The sequence below is a fragment of the Rousettus aegyptiacus genome, unplaced genomic scaffold (assembly GCF_014176215.1).
Source record: "Rousettus aegyptiacus isolate mRouAeg1 unplaced genomic scaffold, mRouAeg1.p scaffold_m13_p_11, whole genome shotgun sequence".
In the NCBI taxonomy this organism is placed as follows: Eukaryota; Metazoa; Chordata; class Mammalia; order Chiroptera; family Pteropodidae; genus Rousettus; species Rousettus aegyptiacus.
In genome coordinates, this window is record NW_023416286.1 from 37,874,193 (window position 1) to 37,895,981 (window position 21,789).

Genomic DNA, 21,789 nt, shown 5'->3' on the forward strand with positions numbered 1-21,789 from the left:
CACCCCTCCTATCAGTCTCGAGGTGACCTCTAATGTATGTCCCCAGTTGTAAGACTTCTGTTCAGCCAGACTTTAGGCTACTCCCAGTGCTGGTTGTTCTGTAGTTTCATTGTAATTTTGATGTGGTCATGAGAGGGAGTGGCACAGTATCTACCTTCTATGTCATCTTGACCAGAATCCCTTGCTCTCTCTCTTAAACAGTATTTGATATGAAGTCTGACTTTGGGTTAAATTCTGGGTTTGTCATTATAAGGTTTATGACTTAGGTCTCAACAATTTTTTGAATCTAGAGGATTGTTATATTACTAAATTAAAACAAATTTATGAGATCCTTTTGATGTAGCAGAATGTAATATTTGCTGAATGCCCAAATATGCATTTATTCCTTTAGTGGTGAAGCTTGTAAGTGGTAAGGGAGAGGCTACTTTTGAAGAAGAGTGAGATTAGATGGTAAGTTTGGGAATACTCCATATAAGGAAGGCCTGAGAGGAGGCAATAATTCTATAACGTGAATTTGTGATCTAGCAAAGCTGTTTTTATTTTTTGTTTTGTTTTGTTTTGTCTTGTTTTCTAGAAAAGGTCTATGGGTGCATTTATGATTGGGTGAGTATGAAAATGATGACTCAGAGCCAGTGGAGCATAGTGACATTTGCTGCATCTAACCAAGTTTTTTTCATTCAGGTTCCAGACTAGGGGGCTACAGTTATCTTCTGAAAGATGCAAGGCATGATTACCTTGTTGATCTTAAAACAAAATAGTCTAAATTTTGTTGAAGAAATGCTTTAGGGATATGATTGCCTCCATTTTTTGAACATCATTCTTGATTATTTAGCTTCTTATTTGGTAAAAAGTGTATGAAAATTTAGATTGGGAAAATTACTTGGGAGAATTTCTTAGGAATCACCCAATTTAGACAATTTGTACATAGATGTGAGAATAAAATTTTCTTCTAAACAAGCCTTTCTGTTTTATAAGTTCAAATTTATTTTCTTTAAAAATAAGGAAGTACAAATTAAATTTTATAGTTTGAGGATCTTATTATTTAAGCAGTAAATATAAGTATAAATTATTCAGGAAGAATAACATAATGATAAAATATTGGAAAATAACAGAATCTTAGCTGTGGAATTGGAAGTGACTGATCACCTGATCTTATAGACAAAGTGTATCACATTATTTAGTTCCATAACAGTAAAATTAGTTGATCCTGAGTTATTTTAAGGATTAAGAGAGAATTTATTTACTCAACAATATATTTATTAAGTGCTTACTATGTGCTGAGGCATCTCCAGGCTCAGAGGATGTATATGTGTACAAGAAAGAAGAAAATCCTAGTCTTGATAGATTTTACAGACTTAGAGGAAAGAGGCTTTACCCAGTGAGGATGAGTGTGATGAGGACTTCCAAAGCCCTCACTGGGCTATCAGACGTAACACAGAGCCTGACATTTGGGATGGAAGAGAAATGGAATTGATGTGTCTCGGATAAAGATATGCCAATTATCTCACTTAGTTCTGACAGCAATCTTATAAAATAGGTCTAATTTCCCCTTTTATAGTTGTGTTTTTGTAGGTCTGTATTTACATAATGTTTATTAAATTAGTTAATGTGTAAACTTAAACCTGTTTGCCCAAGGCCTTCAGCAAGACAGTGGCAGAGCTAGGACTAGAACTGTTCCTTACTCTGGCTCGGAGTCATACCACACGGCCCCTCAGAGTGTGCACAGGCATGTGCAGTCATCCCCTAGTACATGTAGGGGATTTGTTCCAGGAACTTGGCAAATACCAAAATCCTAGGATGCTCAAGTCCCTTATATGAAATGTTGTAGTGTTTGCATATAACCTACACACTATGAAAATTCTCCCATATACTTCACATCATCTCTAGATTATTTATAATACCTAATTGTTATACTGTATTGTCCGAAAATAATAACAAGAAAAAGTCTGTACATGTTCGGTACAGATGCAACCATATAGGCCTAACTATACATAGTCCATGTCAGCAATGACATAACATTTTTAAAACTATTTTTAATCTGAGATTGGTTGAATTGTGCATGCAGAAATTGTAGATACAGAGGGCTGACTGTATGTGCATTGTAGATAGGAAGGGTGCACAGTTTTATATATTCCCCACTTGCCAATATGAAGTCATTTTACACAATACAAATAATTTAATAACAGTGAAGTCAGAGCTCATAGCATAATCAGTTTTAATTTCCATCACTAGTTATAGATACATTCAATTAATCTGATAGATTGACTTTGAGCTGTGGATGTAGAGTATTAAATAATAGGATCCAACTATGGATAGTTTTCTCTGGCAAACTATTAGTTGTGAAGTAAATTCAAGCCAAAATTCAAGGCCATTCATCTAAAATTTAAGATGTTATGAGATAAAAGGTGTATATGTCATCTTGTCTGATGTCTGCGTTGTGTGGGAAATCTTTCTTGGCAAATTGAGTTATTGGTGACCAATGTTCTTGTAATCCTGTAGCTTGGTACACCTTTGGTAGTTTCTTTGAAATCCTGTAGCTTGGTAAACCTTTGGTAGTTTTAATTTATTTCTCCAAGAAAACATCTGTTATAGGTATTTGTAGCCTAGTTGTGTGTGGATTATACACCTTAATTAATAAACTATAATGATTTTCTTGGGATTTTATAGAAACTCCAGTAATAATTAAAAATGAACACTTCTGATCCTTTCTAGTGATCCCATAATCAGTTCCAAGTCAGTTTCTACCTTATGCCATTCATCTAACAACTCCCAATTGTCTGAAAAATATTCATTTTCCCCCCCTAAACACTCTTGACAGGGAATTACTTTGAGTGAAAGGGCCTCTTTCTTTTGGATCAGGAAAGGAGAGGAGTTAATTTTGGAAGGCTCTTCTGTGCATCATCTATTTGCAATCCTTGATAGTGTCTCCAATCCCAAAGAGATGATATGGACTCCCGGTCTTCTAGAATTTTTAGAAAGCGTGTGATGTGTTGACTAATGTATCCGTGTTCTTTCTGTAATTTATCTGGACTTTGAAAATAGCCATAGTGCATCTAATATGGAAATCCAAGACAAGTACCTATTTTCTTAAAAGTCAACTTTAATTCCATGTCTCTCCAACCTGCCAATAGTCTGCCCCCAAATTAAGATTTTAAGACTTTTGAATGGTTAGCAATCCTGCTGGTGCAGAAAAGAGATGCCACCTAAAATAATACACATGTTGGTACTGCCACCACAATGTGTTGGGCCTCTTTTGTCATCAGATAAAACTAAACCCTACTGAGACAGACCAGTCTCATTCTGATTTTCTGGCAGGTATTTATTGCTATAGAAAGATATAATGTGCTTGTAATCCCTACCCATACTATTTCTTTGCTTCTGTATAGCAGTGTTTCTTTACTAACACTTAAATATCTGTTCGATTTCACCCTTGCAGCTGTGTTATAAGACAGGCAAGCTCAAGTTGACACATACAGTTTCTTTCGTGACTAGGACCAATTGTGATTTATGGCCATTTACAGGATGCCAGTGACGTGGCAAAGGATACATTTTTAGCCAACAAGACTATATATATTTTTTCACTTTGCAATAAAGAATTTTAAATATCTGAATCAAGATCAAAAAGAGGATACTTCACTACAGTTTTCTTTTTTAGTGACAAGCCCTTAGGTTAACTTTAATCAGCTAATGCATTTGTAAGTTGAAATCACCTTAACAAATAAATATTGAGCTCCTGCCTCCTGCAAGGTATTATGCTGGTTGAAGTGAAAGTTTTCATGAGATTCTTGATGTCTAGAATTGGGAAGTTAAAAAATAAAAAACAAAAAGTGAGGTGTTAATATGGCTCTTGCTGCTTTAGTTGAATAAAATTTGTTGTGAAGAAACATCTTTTTCTTTAAAAAATTGACTTATTTAGGAAGCATCATATTAACTAAAGATAAAAGGTAGATATAGAAACATTTGTTCACTTATAATATGAATGTAAACTATTTCATTAGAAATTTTTAAAAACCTTGATTGTAATAAATAATTACATATTATATAAGCCCTGATTTGGCTTAAATAAAAGAATTGCATACATAATAGATTCTGTGAAAGCATAGACTCCTGCTAAACCTTGAATGCCCTATAGTCCTCTAAATAACTCTCAAATGTGAAAGAATCATTCTTCCTGTTTATGACCCAGTGACCTCGAACATTATAACTACTGTGATATTACCTGTAGAGTATGACTGGTAAGTGATTTCTTGTTGTTGTTGTTAAGGGTATTGTTTATTTTGTACATTTGCAATCAGTTCTTTATTCTTCATGTTATTCCTTGCATTAATAGTTTACTGCAATGGGGTGCTGAGTGAAGACTTTCCTTATTATCAGAGTTCTCAGAACAAGGTCTGATCAGATATCTTTGTTTCATTAAGTTGGTCTTTTTACAGAGCCTTTTGAAAGCCAGCGCAATACTTGTTCTTATAAATCTTTGGCCCAGAAACAGCCACATAACTACTCTTCCATTTAAACAAGACTGGAAAACGTAGTTTAAAAGCCATGCTTCTGAATAAAAATCAGGGTTCTGATATTTAAAAAAAGGCTACTGCTCAACTGCACGAGGTTTTTTGTTTGTTTTTTCCCACCTCTGATTTTTTCCTAATTCCCGCATAGAAGATCTGACTATATTCTTTTTGGCCTCTATATGGTGTGATTTTGTACTTCATGCCCTAGGTTTTCAACCTGAGAGAGGAAGATCCTTGAAGTCTTTTCGTTGCTTTCAATTTTATTAGCTCTGTAGAAATATTCTTGAAGCAAAATAAGAAAAAGGTGATTCATGCATTCTTCTTCCTTTCCTTTCTTCATTTCAGATTTTAATGATCAATTTTAGTTATCTGTACAAACTGATTCATGCAGAACATATAATTCTTGGAGGGAAAGGAACCCTGCAACTGAAGACTTGAGTCCATTGAAAACAGCAAAGATGGTTTGCAAATAAAAATTGCAGCTGTTATCATAAGAAGGCAACATGGATGCTGAGAAAGCAAATGACAGATACTCATTTCTGAAATGTTTATTTGGCCTTTTATAAATAAACCAACAAACAAACCACTTCCTTCAGTTTTGTGCTTTCGACCTTACTTTAAATACATCCTGTAGATATAGTTGACATATATAGTTCTTTTAATATAAAATCCCTGGTCCCCAAAGAATGAGGTCCCATACAGGCATTCTCATAGATGTTTATGCGTGAACTGACCCATGCATCTTCAAAAAAGAGAGTTTCTGATTTGCCTCTAAGAAAAACATGCAGGATGTTGTGGGAATAAGGGCGAGTGAGGCCTTTATTTTCCATGCAGTTGTGGAGTTTTTAGAAACAGCTTTAACATTCTGGGTCATATTTTTATCCCCAATACCACTTATGGATGGAAATCCTGATTTCAGCATCTAAGGTGGTGTTCATGAAAGACTTTTGTTTGAATAAGTTAGGAAGGATGCTCACATGAATAAATCTTATTAGGTGTCCAAGTTTCTGACCTGGAATTAGGATGCTTTGCGTAGAGCTAGCAAAACTGCCTCTCCTCAGTCTCATTCAAGATCATCTTTTTCCGTTTGTTGCTGACCAGCTGTTTCTTTGGCTTTCTAATAGCTTGGATACCCAGCACAATCAGAAGATCCTATGTGTGGAAGTATCTTACTGATAATGTAGACTCATTTGGAAAGGAATGAAATAAAGGAGGCCAATTGAACTGCTTTAATGTATCTGGTAGAAAAACTGGCATGCATTAGAACCTTGGTTCAGTGCTCTCAGTCCAGTGCTATGTTCTGACATACTACATTTCTCAGAGAAAATGAGACTAAGCTTGGTGTGTTTCTGTGTCCTCCTCTTTTGCTCTGGATACTTAACAGACCTGAAATTTACTCACATACGTGTCAGGTTTTATATTAGTAAGAGGTTCATTGAGTATGGAAATAATTGGGAAGTAAGGTCTGTGTGACAGTTTTTTTTAGGTTAAGTAAAGCAAGGAGAGATGGATTATTGTGGTGGAATGGAAGAAGTTTGCCAGTTCCGCTCACAGTTCTGCAGTTTGTGATTGGATGTCTTTGTAGCTTATTAACAAACTGTTTTGCTGCTGGAGTTGCTGAATCTAGAATCGTGTGAATCAGCATGAGGAAGTATTAATAGCACCTGAATTCAGGCAGTTCCATTGCCAAAAGCTTGATATTTTCACATCTTTCATTTTATCCCTATGTGGACGCTCATCTCATGTAGCATTAGAGTGTTTGTTTAGTCTTCTCTGTGGTTCGGTTGGGGGTATACTTTGTCTCGTCTATGTAATTACATATAACATTTAATTACACATAACACAAGCAGCCAGGAGACTGTCTTTCCTTCCTCTATCTCTGAGACCTGGTGACATTTCTTAGTCTTGTTGTGACCATGTTTCTAAACCCTAGATCGATCTGACATAAGATCAATTTTCGGTGAATTTCTTGTCAGTTTATTTGTGTGAAAAGTTTTATAAAAATACGTAATTCAAACTTAATTCTCTGTTTAATATCGATATAATTTTTATTTTATAAAGTAAAATTATATAAATCTAGATTTTCTCAGGAAACCACAACATGCAGACTGGAATCCCAATGGGACCCCTACTTTGTGGTAAGCCCAAGGTAAGGCAAAGTAAGGATGGAGAAGTGAATAAGCAAAGGAGAGTTATACTTCATTGAGGAAGGTGCGCTCAATGAAGTTGGCCAGATACATTTCATTTGTTTTATGACAAAGAATATAATTTAAGCACTTAGTTTTGGTTTCTTTTGAAAATGTCTTCCTTTTTGCCCATCTTCCTATCCTTATAGCAGAAGAGAAGGGAAAAAAGAAGCTCATTTATTCATTCCCTAGAGCAATGCTGGTCAAGCTCTATTGTGCATTCAATTAGATGGACTGAAAATCTTGTAAAATGCAGATTCTGATTTAATAGTGGTGGGGCAGTGATTCTCAAAGTGTGTTCTTCAGAGCAGCAGCATTGGCACCGCCAGCAGTATAAGAACTCTAAATTCTTGGGCCTCTCCTGATCTCCTGAGTTAGAATCTCAGAGGATGGACCCTAAAAACTATTTTAACAAACTTACCAGTGATTCTTGTGTACCTTAAAGTTTGAGAATTACTGCTATTGAGGATATTCTTTAGAAATTTTCTCCTGACTCTGTGACTTGCTATTCTGTAATTGGAGCTTGCTTTATTCAGTCAATACTTAGTGATTGAAAAAGTTAAGCAGAGATCTTACTTTAGGCTTCTGACTGGCTGTTAGTGTCCAGCAAGTTGACTGTTATGTTAAAATATATATATATTTCTTGGTCCTTCATCACTATCTAAAGCAAATATGGAATCATGAACATCACTAACATGGCTAGACACCATTGTATGGCAATTGTATATTACTTTAGAAGGTAGGTAGAAGAAGAAACTAAGTAAATAAAATACCCCATGAGAAAATGTTTTGCAGATTTTAAGGGAATATTGATATTATCTGAGTTTTACATCTTTATATCAGCTTGGTCCCAATTCATAGATTCTTTCAATAATGTTAATCATGGTCACTGTCATTGTTGCCCCGGATCTGTGACTGCATGGTTCTGATAATACAGATGTTCTTAGCAGTGCCTTTATGAATGTTGCCGTTGAAGGAAGAAAAAAATTATAATAGGAATTGGGTTCTCTCAGAATTCAGTTTTCTTAAGGTATTTGCAAAAGATGATTGTTACCTCTTAAAATGTCTTAATAGTTATAATTTTAAATCTCTGATAGTTTTGTTGATTTCTTCCTAAGGATATAGCACATTGTATATTATTATTTGTCAAATTGTTTACATGGCCTTCAATATGGATGATCTGAGGCTGTGTTTATGCTTTTCTCCTGGGAAGTTTTCTTCTTGTAGAAAGGATCCATTTGTTTCATGAATCTCTATAAAGCAATGAGAAGAGTTCAAAATTTATAAGGATATTCAACAGTGTTCCAAAGACAGATATCTCGACACAACATTTAGATGCTAATGTATTATGTTCTTTCCATCAAAACAGAGCTTAAATATAAATGTATAAGAACTCCAGTGATGATTTAAGGTTGATACATATCATGCTATAAGATCTCTCATAAAGAATTCATATAAAGTGTCTGCTGCAATCTTGTAACCTTTCCAGAAGCAATATAGTACATCTTCAGCCCTCATTTACCACTTACAGAAATTTACCCATTTTATGCAGAAAATTGGAAAGGAGCAGATGTTTATTCCTAAGCTAGAATTTTGAAGGCCAACAATTAAAACAAACATGTCTCTGCCAAGACTTGAACTAAATTAAAAAATTTAGCATATAAATTAAAGCTTACTTAAAACTAAATTTATCAAAGAAATACATTTGTTTTGCATTGTTGGTTTCAATTATTCTAAAAAGGCTTTTATTTTTATAGAATACTGAAGGTTTTTAAAAGTTCCAAACATTTTACTGGAAAATTATGCCATTTAAAATGAGTTATGAATGTCTTGCTCAAGTATATAAACTATTTGCACATAGTTGGTGAGTTTATAGGGAGAAGTTAAAGCAACCATTACACTCCAGTTTAATGTCCATATTCCCAAGAGACTACAAGAACCTGATCTGTAAACTTCAGATAAATAAAGCTGTGGGTTGAGGATATACATAACATTCTCTTCTCTCCTATTAATTTGTTCTTTTCATTGGGAATCTGAATTTTGGCACATCTACTCTCATTCAAATGTTTGTACTCTGTTTATTGCCAAAAAGAGAGATTATTCTTTTGTTTTTCATATCTCTGCTCTTGTCCTATTTGTATAATGCTGCCTAATTAATATTTGTTAAGTAGCTCTCTCCACAATTTTTTTTTAATATTTAATAAATACTTTAGTTCCTTTCCCTCTAGATTTATTGAGGTATAATTGATAGATAAAATTGTATATATTTAAAGTGTAGGATGTGATTGATTTGAGATATGTATATGTTGTGAAGTATTTTATTTATTTATTTATTTATTTACGTACGTATGTATGTATGTATTTATTGTTTTTTTAGGCAAGGCAACCTTTGGTTAACCTCACAGATTGCAAGGACATTGTCAGTTTATAATCTCTTATTTTTAATATTTAACTCCTACAGAACCTGGTCTTTCTAGGTGGTCTCCTATCCAAGTACTGACCAGGCCCAACCCTGCTTAGCTTCCAAGATCAGAGGGGATCAAGCTTGTTCAGGGTGGCATGGCTGTAGACTGTTGTGAAATATTTACCATAATCAAGTTAATTAACACATCCATCACCTTGCATAGTTCCTTTTTATTTTTTTTTGTGATGAGGATGCTTATGATCTTGCAGTAAATTTTACGTATACAATGTGTTATTATTAACTGTGGACACAATGCTGTATATTAGAGCCTCAAAACTTATTCATATTCATCTCATAGCTGAAAGTTTGTACCCTTTGATCAACATTTCCACATTCCTTTTATCCTCACCATTCTACTGTTTCTACAAGTTCAACTTTTTTTTTTTTAGATTCCACATAAAAGCGATGCCATACAGTATTTGTCTTTCTCTGTCTTGCTTATTTCACTTAGCATAATGCCCTCCAGTTTCATCCATGTTGTTGCAAATAGCAGAATTTCCTTATTCATGACTGGATAATATTTCATTGTATGTGTGTGTACACGCACACACACCATCTGCTATTGAGTTATATGAGTTCTTTCCTTAAAAATTTATTGGATTTATTGGGGTGACATTGGTTAATAAAATTATATAGGTTTCAAGTGTACCATTCTATAATACACCACCTGTAAATTGCATTATGTGTTCACTACCCAAAGTCAAATCTTCCGTCACCACATATTTGATCCCCTTATCCTTTTCAACCTCCTTCTGACCCTTCTTTTTCTCTGGTAACCACTGTAGTGTTGTCTGTATCTACAAGTTTTTGTTTGTTTGTCTCATTTGTTTGTTGCTTTCAGTTTTATATCCCACATATGAGTGAAAATCATGTCATTCTTCACTTTTTTCATTTGACTTATTTCATTTAGCACGATATTGTCAAAATCCATCCATATTGCAAATGATAGTATTTATCTTTTATGGCTGGGTAGTATACCGTTGTATATATGTACCACAGCTTCTTTATTTAATTTATCAAAGGACAGTCCAGTTGTTTCCATGTCTTGGCAACTGTGATAATGCTTCAAAGAACATAAGGCTACTGATATCTTTACAAATAAATGTTTTCAAATTTTGGGGATAGTTACCCAGAAGAGGTATTGCTGAGTCGTATGGTAATTCTATTCTTAATTTTTTGAGGAAACTCCATACTATTTTCCATAGTGTCTATACCAATATATATTCCCACCAGCAGTGTCTGAGGGTTCCATTTTCTTCCCAACCTTTCCAACACTTGTTATTATTTGTCTTCTTTTTAATAGCTATTCTAACAGGTGTGAGATGGTATCTCATTGTGGTTTTGATTTGCATTTCCCTAATAGCTAGTGAAGTTGAACATCTTTTCATATATCTGTTAGCTCTTTATATGTCTTCTTTGGGGAAGTGTCTGTTTAGGTCTTCTGTCTGTTTTTTTAATTGAATTATTTGTTTTTTTGTTGTTGAGATTTATGAGTTCTTTATATATTTTGGATATTAGTCCCTTATTGGAGGTGTTCAATAAATCATAAAGACTTGAAACAATAAAATACATAGAAGAAAACATAAGTACTAAACTTATGGACCTTAGTCTCAGAGAGATTTATTAATTTGGCCACAAAGGCAAGGGAAATAAAAGCCAAAATAAATGAATGAGACTGTATTAGACTAAAAAGCTTCTGCAGAGCCAAAGAAGCCATCAACAACATAAAGAGGCAACTAACCTAATGACAGAAGGTAGTTGCAAACAACACTTCCAATAAGGAGCTAATATGAGTTCTTTATATATTTTGGATATTAACCCTTTATCAGATACATGGTTTGCAAATATTTTCTCCTTCGTAGGTTGCCTTTTAATTTTCTTGATTATTTTCTTTGCTGTGCTGAAGCTTTTTAGTTTGATGTACTCTCCCTTTAGTTTTTACTTTCATTGCCTGTTCTTCGGTGTCACATGCAAAAAAATCATTGCCAAGGCTGATGTCAAGGAGCTTTTTCATTATGTTTTCATTTATGTCCTTAATCCATTTCAAGTTAATTTTTGTATGTGGCGTAAAGTATGTTTTCGCATGTGCTTATTAGTTTCTCAACACTAGTTATTGAATAGACTATTTTTTTTTCCATTGTGTGTTCTTGGTGCCTTTTTCAAAGATTAGTTGACTGTGTGTGTTCCACTTAATTCTTTTTCCTAAAACTTTTATTGACTCCTGCTTGTGTACCAGAAATGGAAGGGCTCAGTTTACTGTTTCTACCTTACTTTAATTAATCTGCAACTCTTCCTAATTATCATTCATGTGCTTCGGCCAGTCCAATGACTCTTCTTTCTCCAACACATGTCAGGTTCACGCAAAGTAGGTTCTTGGGTTAAGTTGCCTTTTCTTCCTAAACAGGTCCAGTCAGATTGTCAAACAAATATGACTCTCTCCGCATATGGTGGAAGGTAGACACATCTGAAAACTATTTTAGGAATTCTATGTTGTAAACATTTTAACTAAAGAACTTTTAAATTTAACCAGTTTATATAACTTTTTCTCTATTATATTACACACTTCTTAAGCAGAAAATGCTAAATACAATTTAATCTTTTCCAGATAGTTTTGGATGATATTATAACACATTAAAAATAAGTTGTAATAATGTGATTTCTACTAAACAGATAAGGTATTTAGGACTATTTGTTTCTGTTAAATGGATTTGAGCTGTGTTTTTCTTGTCTTTTTGTATAGTCTAATTTTTAATGTTAAAAAATATTTTCTTATTGCTGAATCTATCTTTAAGTAAATGTACTTTCTAATATAAATTTTCAGTTTGTGGTATATTGGTAAACTTCCAAAAATTTTTTTATTTTAGAAAAAAATGGACTTTGGATAAGGTTTACAGAACTAGCTATTAATAAAGTGCATGCTTTGGTGGTACTATTTTTTATGTCCACTTGGATACCTTTATTATTTGCTTGCTTTTGAATGCTTATTATCTTGATGGTACAGAATATTATTAAATAACCTCCAAATAAGTGGAACATTTTTGTTTTTGGATGGTAAGTTTTGTGATAAATTGATACTTTAAAGTGAAACCTATTCAAATGTTGATTTATTGACCTTGTAACTAAAGTGTCTATCAAACTTGAAAGCTCACTATTAATATTCATGACTCTTTTAGAAAGGTTAGAAAAATTAATATGATTCCATCTTTCAAATATGATTCTCGTTACTTTTTCCCCAGCTAACCACAAATAGATACATATTTATGATTCACTGTTTTAAGATAAAAATTTTGGTTTTTTAAAATAAAATTCCACAAATATTTCATAGACAGTGTAGCTATATGAGGAGAGCAGTTTTCGAAAGAAAGTCTTGACTCTGAAAGTGCTGTCTCTGCTTTTATTCTCCATCTTCTCCACCCGCCCCCCATCTCCAACATTCCTGACTCCATTTTGCCACCATAGGACAAGAGAAATGATGAAAGTGGGAAAATAGTAATTTATGAAGAAAGCCTGTGTTCCATGCTTTATGAAAGTAAATTGTAGAAAATTAATGTTGTGACAAGATGATTCTATTTTGATGAATAAAATCATTGAAAAGCTATCAAGCCCCACTGTTTCTCTACTGAAAGATTTTTCCCCCTCTCTATTCTACATGTGTATTCTTGGCTTTCTTCCCAATTAGTCTTTACCAAAGAGTGATAATTAGGGAGATAGGATTTTGACCTATCTTGTGAACAATAAAAATGCCACCCATTTTTCTACTTACTAATTCTATGTGTACTAATACTCTGTGCTTTCAGAAAGAAAACCCCACACTTCTGTGATTCCTACTTCATATAGGGGACAATCAAATGCCAAAATAATAACAATTTTAAAACAGTTTTATGAGTTTCAAGAAACAGTATCCAAAAGAAGTGCAATTGCTTGTTTCATGTCTGACAACTAAGTTCATATACATCTCACAGTCTAAATTAGATGGACAATTTTATATCCTTTTATTCCTTAGAACAAGAGCAGTGCATTAAAATTAAATTTTCACCTTTAAATTAATGATTGTTTTGCATAAGTAATACTCTTACATATTTCAAAAATTTGGAAATTAAATGAATATAGAGTAAAGTATTTTCTTCCTGCATTTCTATTTTCTTACTTCCCTTTACTCTCCCTCTCCTTCCCTACAAAGAAGAGAAAGACAAATACTGCATAATCTCACTTATATGTGGAATTGAAAAAAAAAGCCCCCAAATCTAATTCCACCCCCCAAAATACACAATAAATACCTGAACTTGTAGATACAGAGAAAAGTTTGATAGTTTCCTGGGGTGAGGGATGAAGGGTGAGTGAAATGGATGAATGTGGTTGAAAGGTACAAACTTTCAGTTATCAAATAAATAAATCATGAGGGTTTAATGTTCAGCATGATGACTATTGTTAATAATACTATACTGTATATTTGAAAGTTGCAAGAGAGATCTTAAAAGTTCTCATCACGAGGAAAAAAATTTCCTAGCTCTTTTGTCCCTTATGTTTTCTATGGATTTGTTTACCCCAAATCATCATTTCTGAGATTTTTTCTCCTACTTTTCTTGAGTTCTGATAGCTCACATTTAAGCTCTCCCTGCTGACTTCCCATTTTTCTTCATGATCTTCTTTTTTAAAGGCATTAGCTCCATATATTTAAAAAATTAACGACAACATTTTTGGTCAAATTTTTAAATCTGTTTTGCAGCAGAAAAAAATCTGTTAGTAAGTTTTACTGCTCTTTCTCCAATATTTTTAACAGTAACTTTGCATGCGTGCCATTCTATCTCCTTGTGTAATACTCAATATTGAATAAATAGGGTCTTCCTGCCTCAGCTATATTAGCAGAGGTGTTGTGAGGTGGGAGGATCCAGGTAGCCTTCTAACCTTCATAGCTTAAGCTTCTCTCTTTATTTGCTTCCACAGAGGCAGAGTGCTTGCTTTTAATATGGCTCCTTTATTTGTTTGACTAATCGATCTTTTTTCATGTGTGCCTGTGTGTGGCACCACTTTTACTACTTCTCTGCTTCAAACTGTATCCATGAGCATCTTCTGTACTATCTCTACTCACCACCTAGTCCCTCTCATTTTAACACATGGTGAGGTCTTGGGGTGATGATATCTTCCATTTTTTCCGTGAATTTCTCTGCAAGATGGTATATTTTTCCTGGCATTTTCTGAGAACTGTCACTGCTATTTATTTAACCTAACTCTTCACTTTATTTTCTCTTCACATCTTTCTTCTTGCTTCTGCCAGGCCTCTACTCTATTGACAAGATAATTTTGCATATGAAAAATATAGTTTTAGCACTTTAGAGTACCACACAAGTAGAGAAAATATTTTTGCTGATATCTTTGGAAATCTGCCATAGAAGGGCCAACTTACTATTCTCTGTTTCTTTACAATTATTTCTATGTAGAATTTCTGTCCAAATTCAGTTGCCTTGGGGAGTTTACAGTTTTTAAAATGTGCAGATTATATCCTTCCAAGTTTGCTGAAAACAGTTTGTTTAAAGTTTTTCTTTTTATCCTGTTACTTTGGTACCACATCCAGGAAATGAAATATTCTCTTTTGATGCTGTGTTCATGCTAAAAGATGAAAATCGACACTTTACATGTTGATTTTGTTCATTTTAGTTTTTTTAAAAAATTGACGGCCATGTATATAGTTCAAAATAAGATGTAAATCATTGTTGGGTGTAAAATTAGCCAGAATTTAGAATGCTGGGGGCTAAAAGTATATTCATACCGTTTCCTTTTTCCCTCTTGAACCCTGCTGATTGTTATGTTTTTCATTTTTTTTCTACTTTTATGCACTGTTTTGTTACTTTGTGACCTGTAATGCTTGAACTTAAGAGTTCTGTGTGAGAAAATGGTCTTTGGTCTGTCTGTCATTAGGGTTAAGCATTTCATGAAACATGGTTAGAAAATAAAAAGCACTTTGCATCCTGAAATAAGTTATCTATATCTGCATGTCTGTCTATGTGTCTATGTATGTATGTATGAACTGTCTATCTATCAATCTATCATCTATCTATGTATCTATCTATCTATTGTCTCTATCTATCTATCTATCTATCTATCTATCTATCTATCTATCTATCTATCATCTATCGTCTATCTATCTTATCTAATCACTTTGCCTAGCACTAGATCCCCAAATTAAGAAAGCCTTGAGTTCTTTATAAATCTCTAACTTTCTAATGAAAACAACTCATTCACTGAATTTTGCAAAACAAATGTCTGCAGACATGTAACATTCCTTTCAGGAATGATGAACCAATGAGGAAATGTAGTTCTACCATGAAAAGAATAATTATAAGCTTGGTAGCCTTGTTGATGTTTTTTTTCCTCTAAATATCTGTGTATTTTTATTAATGATCCTTGCAAAATTTAAAATTTTGCAAGTAAAAATACATTTTGAATGTTTTTGTATCTGCATTTTCCTTTTACAAGTGACATTTTGCTTATGACAGAAACAAAAACAAACAAGTATTCCTGATATGTTTATGTATGGATGAACATATAAAAATTAACTAAGGAGACTCATTTAATATGAAGCGTAAGATCAAGGAAAAGTCTTGAATAAGTGTTTGTTGTATTTTTTAAGTGTAGTAAAACTACAGAGTAAAGACCTATAAAATATATAATATTTCATGTAGAAACGAAGTGATATTTCATGGACAAAAAGGTGCATGTACAAAGATCTAGGCCAGAGATTGACTAATGCTAAGAAAAAGGGAATCAATCTAATTGACATAAATGATCCATGATTATGTTAAGAAAAAGTCTAGCTATTCAATTCAGAGTTCATTTGGTCACTTGGGCTACTGTCAGATTCTTTGTAAAAGTATAGAGCAACTTCCTAACAGAGGTGTGGGTGATGATAAGCATAGGTAAGTCTGTGAAACAATTTTAATATAATTTAATCAAGGAAATAATTAAAATGTATAATAGCCTTCTATTTAAATTCATTCTTAATAGTGCAATTTCTTATTTACCTTTTGTGTTATGAATTTAATTATTTTTGTCAAGAATTTAAAAAATCATTATCGTAACCAACTGGCACCGTGATGACTTTTAGGGAAGAAATTGTGTTTTAGGGGAAAAGTTTGATAAGTTATTTGGAATGAATTGTGAGAGATTTTGAAAATAGTAGCCCCTGACAAATGTCAAATTTTTCAGTATGAGAAGATGAGAAGTTTGGAACTACTATAAAGGGTTGGATTAACTGTTCCGGGTAATCTTTGAGGTCTTCCCTAGATCTCAAAAGATAGGGAAGTTACATATGAGTTATTGTTTTATGTAAATGCAGTTTTAAAGTCATAAATATTTACTTTAAAAACGTTTTATTGAGCATTAATTAATAAATAGTTTTAAGACAGTGATTTTAATTTACTCAGAAAATACATGCCATTTATTTTTCCCTAAAGTAATGGAAGTTTCACTGTAACCTGATGTCAGTAGCACAGATGAAATCTGCATTAATACTTTCAGTTAGGTTTTTGTAACCTGACAGATAACTTCAAAAATATCCAATACCTAATGATAGTCGGAGGTGTTTTCTGTGCCAAGTCTGTGTTTTCAGGAGATATTCTTCTTAGGAGCATACATTAGTGTTAGCTACTTTTGAGAACCCCTCACTAATCTTCTTGGGTAGTAATAGTTGTTTATTTTTTATATTTTATATAATTTCTAGTGAACTTGATTTTTATTTTGCTTTATGTTTCTTTTTTAGCTATAGAATGCTAACCAAGTCACAGTCACACATCATATATGTTAAGTTCTGCATTGTTTTTATTTCTCTTCCATCTTTCTTAATTGATAAAGAAAAAGATCTGGTCATTTTCCCTTAAAAATGTAACAATATGTGCTTAATTGCAATTACTTTATTTCTGAGGATATCAAAGTTGCTTCGTCATGTTGCCTCAGTATCCTGCAAACATTCCTTTTCAGAGATAGAAGATATAAAGAATATGATTTATACTGCAGAATTTGTCTCTCCTTAACAAATTCTTTATCAACTAGTCTTTGACAACACATATTACCCTTTGATAGAATAGATATCGTGTCCCTCAGTTTTAGCCTTTTCTCTGTATACTTTTATGTAAGTTTAGAGAGTTTCATTGAAATATTTATGAGACTACTGCCTAACCACATACAATTTAAAAAATCCATAATTTTTAGGGTGAAATATTGAAAGGTAGCAACCTTAATCAAACAGGTAAGGGTCATACATCAAAGCAATAGCATCTCTATAATTTAAGGTATGCCTGACATGTATTTATAAAGTGTTAGAGCTGAAACATATAAGTCAGTCTCTATTTTGTGGATTGAAGAAAATAAAGCACAGAGCACTGATAATACTGATAGTTTGTGGCTGAACTGGTAATAAAAGTTGCAACTTTCTTTTCTCTGTTTTCTTTCTATCATTCTATGTTTCTTTGAAAAGGAGTGTGGAGAAAGATAAGTGTTAATGGTAGGGAAGATAAGGGATTTGGTAAATAAGGAGGCATGGGAGGAAAGAAAAAGTTTATAGAAGGCACGTAGGAAGAGCACTGATGGGCAGTGTCTGACACTTCAGATATTCTTGCTTTGATCTTACAAAGCAGGAACATCCATTGATTTCCTTGGGCACGGTCACTGCCATGAGAACAAGCCACATCACGTAGTACTCTTTGAGAATTCACAGCTTCATATTAATTCCTCTAGAATATGTGATTTATAATCTTTGAAAGTTCAAAACAATTGTTTGAATTTTAGTGATGCCTTTTTTTTTTTTTGTCATTTTAGTGCCTCCAAGTGTTACAACATAGCATAATAAAAATTAAGCAACATTTTTGTTGATGATGATATTTTTATAGCAATCCTTGAGATTCACAGGGATACCCTAAATTGTTGAAAACCCATGGCTGGGAATTACCACTTTGGAAACAGATTGCCATGGTTACTGTGCTTAATGCTGTGATTAATGTTTCTTTGAGTTGTGTGTGTGTGTGTGTGTGTGTGTGTGTGTGTGTGTGTGTGTGTATTTAGACATCTTTTTATATTCTGCTTTGGTTAACATGCTAGTTTTTTTTTTTTTTTGTCTACTAGTTAGAGAAATAAAAATTTCTCCTGGGTCTTAAAAACAAGATCATTTACATTCTTTAATCTAATGGATATTTGCTACACAGAAACATTTTTTTTTTTTTTTTTGAGAAGAATGAAATACTCGGAAAACTAAAATGGTTATAGAAGTAACTGCTGGTTCTACATTTCCTATCTGAAATTGTATTTTCATTTATTTTCTTTTAACAATTAGTATGAAAAGAACAATGTATATATTATGAATGAGAATTCTGCATCCTGTCTTTTCTTTATTATATCCTTTGAATAATGTGTGCAGCTAGACTAGGTGGCTATATATGGTGTGTGGAATGTGGTTTTATTCATGTCATACATCTTCTATTAAGCCTTTAATGCAGGGATCCCCAACCCCCGGGCCACAGACAGTACCAGTTCATGGCCTGTTAGGAACAGAGCCACGTAGCAGGAGGTGAACAGTGGGCTAGTGAGCAAAGCTTCATCTGTATTTGCAGCCGCTTCCCAGTACCAGTATCATGGCCTCAGCTCCACCTCAGATCATCCATCAGGCATTAGATTCTCATAGGAGCACTGGTCCCTGGTGCCAAAAAGTTTGGAAACTGCTGCTTTAATGTATTCATAGTCACCGAGAACAGTTAAAGGCTTAAGCTTCTTCATGCTTTTCAGGAGAAAAAAGTCACCCCCACAAATACTGCTCACTCCCAAATAAATTAGAATGTTTGCAGCAGGATTTGTACACCGTACCCAGCTGTCCATTTTCTGTAATAAAGTATTTGTACGTATTTGTTTGATTGTTTTTATCTCTTGATACTCACAAGTAATGCCAGTGGAGAAACAACTGGAACCCTTTATACAGAAAGCCATAAAATTTCAAGGGATGAAAACTTCCCTATTGAGATGATGTCCATTCAGAATACTATAGAATGATATTCCATAGTCTGGATTAAGAAAAAGTGTTGATGAGAAGCAGCAAAAACAAAAGCGACAGCATCTTTAACAAGGAAAAAGATTTCTACAGTGAGATTTTTCAGATATATTTGAAGTAAATCTATCTTCTATCTATTTATCTATCCATCCATCATATGTCTGTCTGTCTGTCTGTCTATCTATCTATCTATCTATCTATCTATCATCATTTGTCATCTATCTATTTTAGAGAGATATAGAAAGAGAAATTAAGTTGAGAGTATCTCTTTTTATTATAGGTTCTTGTTATGTCCAATAGTAAGTTTAGAAAACTTTAGACAACTGGTTATTAAGGGAAAAAATGCCACATATATGTGTGTGTCTGTGAATGTCATTTGGCTGTTCCTATCAGTGTTACTTAACACCCTTGCTTAAGGCACATTTGTCCTAAATGTGTGTGTGTGTGTGTGTGTGTGTGTGTGTGTGTGTGAATGTCATCTGGGTGAAACATTTATTACACTGATTGATCACCTTGTTTGAGTAATTTCCCCTGATTGTCTGGGAGCTGGCCATTTCTTTTCTTGCTTGTCTGTGTTTCCTTCTAAAGCTGAAACTTGGTCAAATGTATTTATCTGCTGAGACTTCTCTTTCAAATAGTTTTAGCCTATATATTATCCTTTTAATATTCTCATTTGGATAATGTTAGATCTTTTCCTATCAGTCCAAGAAATAGAAATGTCTCCAGTACCTAAAACAAGGTAGTTGACATTCTTTTATCTTGCAGTCATTTGCTATGAAGGATCATTTTAAGTGAGGAATGAAATACTCAGAAAATTAAATTGTATATAAGAGATAACTGCTAGTTCTACATTTCATGTCTGAAATTGTGCTTCCATTTTTTTTTATTGTTTAGGAGCTAATTGACCCCCAAAGAAGTTCTCAAGATTGAGATGTGGAAATAAAATAATTAAATCCTGAAGTTAAAGATGAGAGAGAACAGTGTTTTGTTAGAACTCCTAAACACAAATCTTTGAGAATATGAAAGTGCCACAGTTACTTTTAAGAAAGGTCCTATTTATTGTGCTTTCACTACTTTTTTTCCTTTTTTAGGGTAAATTGGGGGTTCTTTAAAGTAAGTGTTGATATAGGGAGGGCCACCCTCTTCTGGAGCATGAACACTTGAAGATGAACTGTCGTCTTGCATGATGTGTGTCAAGTTAAAAAGAAATGAAAATTTATCTATAGAGACTACCATATGATGTGTGTGAGTGTGTGAGTGAATTTCCAGTCTCTGGGGTTATGATTTTTAAGTTAATACACTTTATCTTTGTTAGTTAGGTCCTGATTTTTGGCATGATATAGTAGGAGAAAACAGGTCTTAGTACAGGGTTGACTTTTCTTAAATCCTGTTCAAAATTATAAGTTCTGAGGAGAGTAGACATTGCACTGTGGAAAGGCCATCTGAAATGTCTTTGTTTCTTGTGTGATGGAAGAAAGGGCTTTTTAAAAAAGTACATGTTTAACAAAAAACTAACATTTCTAGTTTCTTCCTTCTGGATTTTTCTTTAACCCCCTTTTCCTATTTCTATTATAACATTTTCAAATTATATTTGAAAGATATAGATATAACTGTGTTTCCACATTAGATGCTCTGAATAGCTTTAGAACATGCCTTGTTTATTTTTCTATTGCTAGTGATACACATAGTAACCATGTAGTAGAAGTGTTTGAGTGGATATGTGAATGATTCATTGATGACCTCTTTTTTTTTCTCTTTTCTAAAAGTAAGACAATGCTATGGAAATGGCCTCCCTTAGCCCTAATTCAAGAAATGAAAGGAAGTGGAGATCAAGGAAGGAAGAAAGACACAGGGCTTATGGAAGTTAGATGCAGGGAATATAGCTGAAGATGCTTCTTTCCTCATCATCTCTGTTTAGTCTGTGCTTGCTTGACAATTTGTAAATTAAATTAGTCCTTTAAAATAGAAGTAAAGGAATGGTTCATGGATAAATAGGAGCAATACCTGGGGCTAACCTTCGTGAGCCATTATATTTATTTTGATAGATGGAGCTATGGATGCAGAACTGATAGAGGAAAGCCAGGGGGTTTTCTCTGCTCCACCAAATCACATATGACTAGAAATTGCAACCAGACAGCAATCTGTGAAGCAAGCAATAGGAGCTTCGCCGTCTGTGCCTGCTGTGGATGTCTGGCACCCAACAGTACCAGATTTGGTGTAAGTGGGGCTTCTGTTTAGGAAACTTGGCCAATTTTTTTCTTGAAAAGTGGATTCTGGCTTTGTTTCTGCATACTTATATGGGAATAAAAATGTCTCATAATTGCAAATATGTTTATTATACCACAAGCATTAGCTCTAAGCGATTCTTTCTATAGGCTACTGTAATGCTGTGTGTGAACATTTGCTGCTGCTTTTGACAAAGTAAAGTCACATTACCATTTTTCATTTAGATAGCTTTTAGCTCTAAATCTAGGCATATTTCCTAAACTATCTGTCCTCCCCCTACACATTTAAGTAGTCAAATCTTGGCAGTTTCTATAAAATACTTTTTAAAAAAATTATCTTCTCTTTTATCCATTTTTTCTTGTGTGAGAGTACCAC

At 33.6% G+C, this 21,789-nt stretch overlaps 1 protein-coding gene and 1 pseudogene across 4 annotated transcripts in view; one reads left to right on the forward strand and one right to left on the reverse strand.

Annotated features, from left to right (window-relative positions):
* The window catches only part of NRG1 (neuregulin 1), a 942,448-nt gene that overhangs the window by 48,954 nt on the left and 871,705 nt on the right, over positions 1-21,789 (forward strand). The gene's annotated exons all lie outside the window — the stretch shown is intronic.
* LOC118609752 lies at positions 9,147-9,265 on the reverse strand (annotated as a pseudogene).